General features: G+C 40.1%; 1 pseudogene; it reads right to left on the bottom strand.

Annotated features, from left to right (window-relative positions):
* Positions 1–4,863: 4,863 nt before the first annotated feature.
* Positions 4,864–5,464, bottom strand: LOC129036934 (large ribosomal subunit protein eL19-like; annotated as a pseudogene).
* Between the last annotated feature and the right edge of the window lie 1,499 nt (positions 5,465–6,963).

Raw genomic sequence — 6,963 nt, 5'->3', positions numbered from 1 at the left:
ATCAATACCCCATAGATGAACATAAAAGGCAAACTCTTTAGGAGCTGTATTAGGCCATTCTTGCATGGCTACTAAGAAATGCCTGAAACTGGGTAATTTAAAATGAAAGGAGATTTATTTGGCTCGTGGTTCTGCAGGCTTTATAGGAAGCATGGTGATGGCATTTGCTTGGCTTCCTGTGGGGGGTGGGGCTCAGGAAGTTTACAATCATGGTGGAAGATGAAAGGGAGCAGGTGTCTCACATGGCAGGAGTAGGAGAAAGTGGGGAAGGAGGTGCCACACGCATTTAAATCACCAGATCTCATGAGAACTCACTATCATGGAGATAGTACTAAGCCATGAGGGATCCACCCCCATGATCCAAACACCTCTCACCAGGCCCCACCTCTAGCATTGGGGATTACAATTCAACATGAGATTTGGGTAGGGACAAATATCCAAACTATATTGGGAACTTTTGAGTTATAGGTTATGGGGGTAAAATGTCACTGCCATCTCTAAAACCCTTCAAGTTTGTTTATACAACTGAAAGAAAAACATCTTTCATGATCATAGGATGCTCCCTTATTCTTAATGTATCTGATGACTGTTTTACTCTTTGTTGAGTAGACTTTGTGAACATTATAACTCTGCTTCTTCTTTATATTTTATTTTTGAAAGTATTCAAATACACTTTTAAGCTTATCCAATTACATGTATTTCAAAAATTTACAAGTTTGACATTTTTAGATTATAATCTCCTCAAGAACAAGAACATATTTTCAACTCAACTCTCTATTTGTAAAAACCTGTGAAAGGTCTTGAGATTTTAATTAGTTAGACTGATGCAGTTTCATAGATGTTGGAAGAATGCAGGAAACTCTTGGGTCAGAGGCAAAAGACTTTATTATTCATAGTAATAGTAGTACCCAGAATTACAGACCTTCTGGCATCTGTCCCCCAAGCCCCAATTCCTATAGGGCAATACAAAGAGGGCCAGATGACATCTGCACATACAGTAGGTTGCTTTGCTAGAGGGGAACCCTAAGCTTAGGAAAACCAAATCTATTATAACGGGTAATAAGGATGTCTGCCTCTTTTGTTCTAGAGGGAGACGTTATTTCTGTCTTCTAAGACTCTTTATTACACAAACTGTTGAAAAAATTTGTCAGGAAGAAAGGCAGTTGGTGTCTCTGCTTGCAAGGTGTGCACAAATTTGGGAGATCCATGAAGAATTTTCTCCCAACAGTATCCAGCAAAATGTCTTGTGGAGGAACTGAGACTGTTTGCTATAAAGAAGCAAAGATGGAGGTTATCTTGATCTCTGTCTTCAAGCAACAAAGTGGAAAGAGTTTCGTCTGTGCCCCTTGGGCCCCTTATTAGGTAAAACAAGGAAAGTAAATGAAATCAGATTTCGAATCACTTGTTATTTACTTATTTGAGTTATAAACTAAAATACTGTTATTATGTGATACAGTTTGACTCTGTGTCCCCACCCAAATCTCATCTCCAATAGTAATCTCCACATGTTGAGGGAGGGACATGGTGGGAGGTGATGGATCATGGGGGCAGTTTCCACCATGCTGTTCTTGTGATAGTGAGTGAGTTCTCACAAGATCTGATGGTTTAAAAGTGTTTAGCAGTTCCTCCCTGGCTCTCTCTCCTGCCGTCTTGTAAAGAAGGTGCCTGCGTCCCCTTTGCATTCCACCATCATTGCAAGTTTCCAGAGGCCTGCCCAGCCATGTGGAACTATGAGTCAATTAAACCTCTTTTGTTTATAAATTACCCAGTCCCAGGCAATTCTTTATAGCAGTGTGAAAACAGACTAATACATTATGGAAAATCCAATTAATGTAAAAGTGAAAGCCCTGCTTCCCTTACCTCATCCCACTTCCATAGGGGTAACTACCATTAACATTTTGGTAAGAGAAAAGTACTTCTAGTGATTAAGGCTGTACCGTGGTATCATTGACTTCTGGGAAGTATTTTCCTACCATAGACAGGATGAAACACTACTCCTCAGGCATATTATAGTAGACAAGATGCTCTTTAGACAAATGCTCTTCTATTTAAATTCCATAACTCTGGAAATAACATGTTGTGCCTTTACTGAGTATATAATTTACTTCCATTGTTTATTGTAAGGAATTTCTCTTATTTATTACTCTTATTTATTTTTCCTTACAATAAACAATGGAAGTAAATATCTATCTATCAGCTTGGCTTTTAGCAAGCAATCATTATTTCCAGTGGTGGTTAAACATCTGGTCAGCAGGTCTCCAAGATTTCAATATCCCCTACTCATTATCATTTGCAGGGGATAAGGTTAGAGTCTACTTATCTAATGGTAAAGAGAAATTAGGAGTCTTTCTCAGCTTGTGCTAGCCAATATTCCACATTTCCACTTTTGTTAATGTTCCATGCTTGACAAAGATTGGTGGCTTGTGTTCTGAAACAGAGGGCATTATCATATTCTTTTCTCTGAAAGGAGACTGTATATTGATTTTTTTTATGGCAATTTTCTCAGGGAAGAGAATATGAGATTTTGAATATAAATTGTAGTTGCTCATCAGGGTAAGGAATGCCAGATAAGCAAAATAGGAATGAATTTGTTAAATATCAGTTTTCCAAAATTATGTTAAAAGTTAAAACTATGGAAATTAGTTAAAACTATGCAATTTTATGGCAAAATCAACATGATCATTAACTGAAAATTACCATAAATAAGAAGAAGGCCCATTTTATTTTGAAGAATGGCACATTTACCCAACACTTGGAATCATTGTGGAGAGGTAGGACTCTGAGGGATGGGTTTTGGTGGCTAAGATTTGCAGGGAGTGGAGGGAGAGGTACTAACACAGCTGGGGACTGATTCGGATGCATAGATCACATATTTACTGAATGGTTTGGGGAAACGAGTGTGAATGGTGGAGTTATTCTACTGTCTGTGGGTTTCACCTTCTTCCCACTGAAGAATGAAAAAGTAAAAGAGTTTGATAGGCCCTGCTATTGGTTTAGTAAAGCTTTGATTTCTAGCAGTGATGTGATTTGGATCTGTGTCCTCACCCAAATCTCATGTTGAAATGTAATCCTCAATGCAGGAGGTGGGGTCTGGTGGGAGGTGATTTGATCATGGGGCAGTTTCTCATGATTCAATACCATCCCTCTTAGTGTTATTGTTGCAATAGTGAGTTCTGGTGTGATCTGGTTGTTTAAAAGTGTGGTGCTTTCTCCCTCTCTTTCTTCCTCCTATTCTGGCCATGTAAGATGTTCCTGCTCCCCCTTCACCTTTTGCCATAATTGTAAGTTTTCTGAGGCCTCCTCAGAAGTTGAGCAGATGCCAGCGTCATGCTTCCTGTACAGCCTGCAGAACTGTGAGCCGATACACCTGTTTATTTTTTATAAATTACCCAGTCTCAGCTATTTCTTTATGGCACTGTGAGAACAGACTAATACAACAGTATCCCAGTCTGCAAAACAGAATATACTTGATACTAAAACAGTACCAAATCTTAAGTGAATGTGACAATTCGGGAGGCATGGCTCTAGGGTCCTTCTTATGAGACTATTTCGAATTTTATCCTGAAAATGCTGTTTTGGTGCTTTGGCTATTTTGATTAGATTCGGAAAGAAGGCTATACTTATAATGGAGTCTGAATATGAACTTAGTGGCTGCAACTCCAGGACTTTCTGTGGAGTAAGATGGATGGAACTATCTCTTTATTTATTTATTTATTTATTTATTTTTAAATAGGGTCTCACTCTGTCACCCAGGCTGGAGTGCAATGGCATGATCATGGCCCACTGTAGCCTTGACCTCTCAGGCTCAGGCGATCTTCGCACCTCACCCTACCAAGTAGCTGACAGGCGTGTGCCACCATGTCTGGCTAATTTTTTGCAGAGACAGCATTTAGCCATGTTGCCCAGGCTAGTCTTGAACTCCTGGCTCAAGTGATCTGCCTGCCTCAACCTCCCAAAGTGCTGGGATTACAGTTGTGAGCCACCATGCCTGACCTAGAGCTATTTTAGATACACTGTCCTGTATGTTGTAGAGTGAGCCACTTGAACCTTCCAATTTATTTAATCACTAATCTGAGACGTTTGTGTTCTCTCTCTGCATAATATGCAATTATACATAATATATGCATATATGTGTGTGTACATATATATAATTATTTCTTTTCTTTCCACTACTTTTTTCCCATACCCTGAGATAAAAAACACATCTCCAAAAAATGCATTCAGGATTTACCCACTGAACCTATATTAACACATAAGTCAGAAAAGCAGATGCAGACAATGTGAATCCCCTTTAAGTCCACTCCTTGCTTTGCTTAAACTCCCCTTATCCTGTGTTGCGAACTCTGCACATGAATCAGTGTTTGTTTTCTTGCCTGCTTTACTAGTGGAATTAGACTTTCAGTGTGTTTACATTGGTGCCCAGTATCCTGGTGAGCTCTATTTTCCTCAACTCTTCCCTATAATATAACCAAGGAAACAAACAAAACCTGTCTAAGGGCTGATAACTTAAATAATTAATTCAAAGAGGGAAGTGGTTTTGACAACACAAAAGTTAAACAAGACATAAGGAAATCACATTTATCTTAAAAGTCCAACACCTGTCTAGATCTTTTAAGTTCTGATTAATATCCTAAAATCTGTAGGAAGTCTTGTTCAAGTTTAATTTGGAGCAGAATTGTGCTAAGTTCAGGTTTTTAACAGGCATTATGGGTGATTTAACTTTTATTCATGTGATAAAATTACATACATATTCCTTTTCAGAATATGCATGCATGACTTTTTTTTGCAGATAAAGGCTTGTTTTATTTTAATGGCTGATCTATGTAATCATGGAGGCCTGTATTACAGACAAAGGGGGAGCTTTTATTTCTTGGTCTCTTCCTCCTTGGACAAAGTCTTGATCATCTCCCACTTCTTGGCCTGGAGGCGCTCTTCACTGCGCCTGCATGCTTCCTTGGTCTTGGACCTGCGGGCCTCAGCCTGGTCAGCCAGGAGCTTCTTGCGGGCCTTGCCTGCCTTCAGCTTGCAGATGTATTCCATGAGAATCTGCTTATTTTTGAACACATTCCCCTTCATCTTCAGGTACAGGCTGTGATACATGTGGCAATCAATCTTCTTAGATTCACGGTATCTTCTGAGCAGCCGGCACAGAATCCTCATTCTCCTTATCCAAGTGACCTGCCCTGGCATTTGGGCATTTGGCCGTATGCTTTTGCTTACCTATGCACATGTGCTTGCCCTTCTGGTGGGCCAAGGTGATTTTCCGGAGTCGAGCCCGGGAATGGACAGTCACAGGCTTCCAGATGATCAGCCCATCTTTGATCAGCTTCCGGACCTACTGACGGGAGTTGGCATTGGCGATTTCATTGGTCTTATTGGGGTCCAACCAGACCTTCTTCTTGCCCCAGTGGAGGACACTAGAGGCGAGCCTCTTCTGAAGCCTGAGTATACTCATGGCTGTGGCCGCAGCGGTGAAAGGAATGAGGAAAGGGCTCCGCATGCATGACTTTCTATAGCCCCCATTAACTGGAAAATAGTTATCATCCTGGAATGTTTACCTCTCAGTAACTTGTCACAAAGGTGCAGTGAGTCAAACATGACTGGCATAAAATTACACTCTGGTTTACTTAGTTGATTTCAGTCACAGAAGGCTGAGGAATTGATCTGTCCACACAAACAGAACTAAGTGCAGCAGTCACCATTGTTTCTGGGTGGTTCTATCTCTCACCATTCTCACAGAGGCTTGGCCAGTCTCCTTTCTATCTCCTGGGCTGACATTTGCTTTCATTCAGCCTGCTGTGCCTCACATTCATATAGACATGTCCCATTATGTTAGAGATTTAGAGCCTGTGGTGCCCTGTACTGGTGAATATCATTCTGTGATATTTATTGAGCACTCATAACGTGCTAGGTGCTGTAAGACTGCCCGTATGATGGAGTCCAGCTGTGAGCACAGCACAACATGGCAGGTTGACACACTGGGTATTTTTCCTAGCTTTAATTTCTTAAGCCGAGATGGAATTATTGTCCCATTTTTCTTCTCCATGAGGAGCATTTAACTTCATTCTATATTGTGTTCCCTGCACGCCTACTGACAATCCGAAGATAACATCACTTGGTGCTTGAAGCTAGAAATCCTTATTTGTTCTGATATCGTATAATTCATGTTTGCAATTTCAGGCGGGTACAAATTTCTCAGAGTGTATGGTGTTTCTTGTAAGAACATTCAAGAAATTTATCTCAGCTTCTTTAAAACTAGAATTTAAAAGCTCAAATGTCTACATTCGGCTCAATAACCACAGACAGTAATGACACCTCTAAGTAGCTAATGCAGGCGTGTAATTTGCTCATAGCCCTGATTTAACTTTATTTACAGATTAAAATTGAATTGCAGTTGATTTATTGATATAATAGGCAGAAAGTGATTATCAAGCATCATCCATCACTGATAGAGGAAAAACCAATCAAATTATGTTCCAAGGTTTGCTTTAACCTAAGCTAACTCATCACCTTATAAAACTCAGAGGATTTGAGTCATATTCTCCCGCTAAAGTCAATGAGCCACAACTCCCACTAAACTCATATCTGCTCCTTTAAAGGCATTCAAGAGTTATACTAATTTGCACGACCACCAAGTCGTTATAAAAGGAAATGGCAATCGGCTGGAGATTTAGTGTCTGTACTTTCTCCCCATGTATGTAGCCATGGTAATATTCTTTAAAGTTTGTTGTAAATCCATAAATGGGCTTGGTCTCATGCTATCCATGAAACGGTATCAACCTGTGCATACAACTCAGCTGGAAAGATATGTGGAGTAAAGGATGCTGGTGCTTTCAATAGTGACAGGCTGATTAGAAAATGTGTCCCTTTGGAGGGAGAACTGGGATCTATCTGTGTTCCAGAAAACAATGAAATATCTTGATTAGAAGCAGGCGATGATGGTGACTTTGGTCTTAGACATTC

Source organism: Pongo pygmaeus, chromosome 4 (genome assembly GCF_028885625.2).
Source record: "Pongo pygmaeus isolate AG05252 chromosome 4, NHGRI_mPonPyg2-v2.0_pri, whole genome shotgun sequence".
Taxonomy (NCBI): Eukaryota; Metazoa; Chordata; class Mammalia; order Primates; family Hominidae; genus Pongo; species Pongo pygmaeus.
The sequence above is the reverse complement of the archived record's forward strand: the minus strand, read 5'-3'. Positions and strand labels throughout refer to the sequence as shown.